The 3,006-nt window shown below is 42.0% G+C and overlaps 1 non-coding gene across 1 annotated transcript; it reads left to right on the top strand.

Annotated features, from left to right (window-relative positions):
- Positions 1-2,649: 2,649 nt before the first annotated feature.
- TRNAN-AUU (transfer RNA asparagine (anticodon AUU)) lies at positions 2,650-2,723 on the top strand. Its single transcript has one exon. It is a non-coding gene; the product is annotated as a tRNA-Asn (tRNA).
- The last annotated feature ends 283 nt before the right edge of the window (positions 2,724-3,006 follow it).

The following is a 3,006-nucleotide window of genomic DNA, read 5'->3' as shown; positions in this document are numbered from 1 at the left end:
TGTTTCATATACACCTTATACACACAGTCTGAAGTTCATTTAATACAATATTTTTAATAACTTTGAGTATTAAACAAAGTTTGTGTACACTGAGCCATCAAAACACAAAGGTTTCACTATCTCAGTCTCACTCAAAAAAGTCCGTATTTCGGAATATTCCGTATTTCGGAATATTTGGATATGGGATACTCAACCTGTATTACTTTTTTCTGCTACTGGTTCTTTAACCTATGCAAACAAGCATCTGACTTGCCTTTCCTATTGCTTTGTTACATTGCTTACCTGAAATAGTAATACTTAGATAGCTTTCCTCTTGCCATTATAATGCCCTTAATATTATAGTTAGCCTTTGCATTTTTGAGACGTGTATGATTTTGCATTTTTTGGCATTAAATGTTGCCATGTTCTTGACCATTCCTCTAGTCCAGGGGCGGAACTGCCAGAGACAACGGAGTCAGTTGCCGCCGGGCTCCAGCCCTAAAGGGGCTTCCTCCATTGCCCCCCGGCTGTTACGTGCCCTTCCTACTAAATAGACAAAGGCGCTACCAGCAGGGTCTCGCAGTTTGTACATTCCATGCCGTAACACCCTTCTTTCCACCTTCACAATGAAGCTATTGGTACTTTGCAAAAAAAAAAATTATTAGCATTGCAACTCAGCAGATCAATGCAGTGTGCAGCCACACACTCCATATATCTGCTCAGCCACAAAGCTGATTATTTCTTCACAAAGTACAAGGTGAGCTCCAAATAGAATTCTCTAGCTTAGATTATACCTTTCTATGCAAGGGTAAATAGCTCAATTGTTTGACTGCAATGCCACAGGAAATGGTTTGGATCCAAGACAGTGTGACTGAATAATAAAGAAACCTTAAGATGAGTTCATTAATGTTGTATAAGTATTAGTGAGAGAAGGGGTCAGGAGCATGCTAGGCTGCAAAAAATAAGGTAGGCTGCAAGTGAAAGTAATGATCTCCTATATATTTTCCCAGATCTGTCACTCTGTGTGGCTAACTCTGGGGGAAGTCACAGCAATGGGCGGAGACGGCAACTGCAGGACGATACACCAGTGCCAGCAGCAGACCGTAACAAAGTGACAGATCAGGGAGAATATATAGGAGGTAGGGAGGTGGCCATGGTACATGGCTGGCCAAGGGACACTAGCTCATGTACCCCTTTACCACTGAGGCTGGCCACCAAGGATGGACCTGTCACCAGTGCACATGCAATAACCTCTTCTGCTGCCCTCTTTGCAACTCAGATTGGCCAGTGCTCCCCTTCGCTAACAGTCCACAAAGTTTCCCCATCTCACGATCTGCCTCCTCACCCCCACTTTCATCTCTACAGCACACGCGCATATCATACAAGATCCCATCATGCGTACGTAGGTCTGAAATGCAAGAGGGAGGTTGGGGGGAGATTGGCATGCGCCAGCAACACCACACAGCTCACTGTGACCACAGTGGAGAGGCGCTGCAACAGGACAATACACCAACCTCGGAGCAAGGAACTGCGTCGGTCAGGAGGAGAACTATTTCAATAGCATAAAAAGGTTAATGCGTCCCACCCTATGGACACCAGACTCATCAAGTCACTGTTGCCAGAGTCTCATACAATGACTCTGAACCTCTAAGCACACTATTTGACTGTCCACACCCTGCTGTGCCTATTACCCATCTCCTCCACCACCCTCAACACTGACCCACACATCATTCACCCACAAAGATACAATAAAGGTAGTTTGGATAAATTAGCTAAATGAAATGGATTTAACCAATTTATCTAAATGACCATTTTTGGATGTTTTCCAGTGTTTGTGAACAAATGGTCAATTGTAATTTGCTGCCACATATTAGCATAATTTTGTTTCAACTAGAAAAAAAAATTGGACAGATAATCTAAGTGTGGATCCAGTTTAAAGGTCCGTATTCACGGCCCGATTTTGGGGAGAGATGTGTGCTGAGCGAACTGCTCAGCACACATCTCTCCCCCCGCTCAGCACAGCGTGATGTGTGCTGAGCGTACGGGGGGTGGGGGGGGCGCTCATTTCACCCCCTGTGTAGGGCATTCTGTGTGTATCCAGCTTAACAGGTGTGAGCATCATACAACTACTGACTTGCGAGTAACTATACAGCAGCTCCATACCTTGTGACTTGAAGAAACACCAGTTAACCCCGGGAATGCTGCAGTCAAAGCAACAATTCCTCTTCTTCAATTACCATTTTAATAATAGGGTAAAGAAAATGAAGTGGATTTTAGAAAGAAAATAATACTGTCAATATACTATTAAAACAAATTAAAATGGTAAAAGTTATTGTACTTTAAGTAAAAATAAAAGAGACAAAATATCAATCCCAGTTTTGGATTACTTTAATTAACAAAAAAAATGCATATAGCAGAGGATAGTTTCAATCTGCCTACCTCTGGGTTATGGGCCCAGCATGCTTCCATTGCAGTACTCTGCTGCACATGTAAGTGCAAGAGATCCTGAAGCACTCACTCATCATGGGAAAGTACCAATGTGTTTCTTCGTTGGTTGATGGAAGAAACATCTTACAAAAACTCTCCAGATTATTGACTTTTTAAAGTTTTTCTAGGAAACGTTTTAGATGAATGCTTATTAGCCTTTGTCAGTATGGACTTTTGCAAAGTGTCTCTGTGGCGCAATTGGTTAGTGTGTTTGGCTATTAACCAAAAGGTTGGTGGTTCAATCCCACCCAGGGACGTAATTAACCTTGTGATCAGATTTTGGTGATATTAAGTAGACAAGTCAAAATTTCAAACCTCCTCTTATGGTGTAGGGTACATGGCCTTCTCTGATGTAATCAGAGTTAGATTTGATTCAGTGATTTTATAAAAAACAGCTAGGAAGCACAATTTAGCAGTGGGTTGCAGAGAAAAAAAATATGCTGGCAGAAAAATCCAATCGAGTGATTAAACAGCTCTTCATTTTCTGGCTTTATTTTTATGCTAACAAATTTGTTCTCTGAAAAGTGTCCACAAAGCCAA

This window comes from Pseudophryne corroboree, unplaced genomic scaffold (assembly GCF_028390025.1).
Source record: "Pseudophryne corroboree isolate aPseCor3 unplaced genomic scaffold, aPseCor3.hap2 scaffold_192, whole genome shotgun sequence".
Taxonomy (NCBI): Eukaryota; Metazoa; Chordata; class Amphibia; order Anura; family Myobatrachidae; genus Pseudophryne; species Pseudophryne corroboree.
This window is presented reverse-complemented; position numbering and strand designations above follow the sequence as displayed.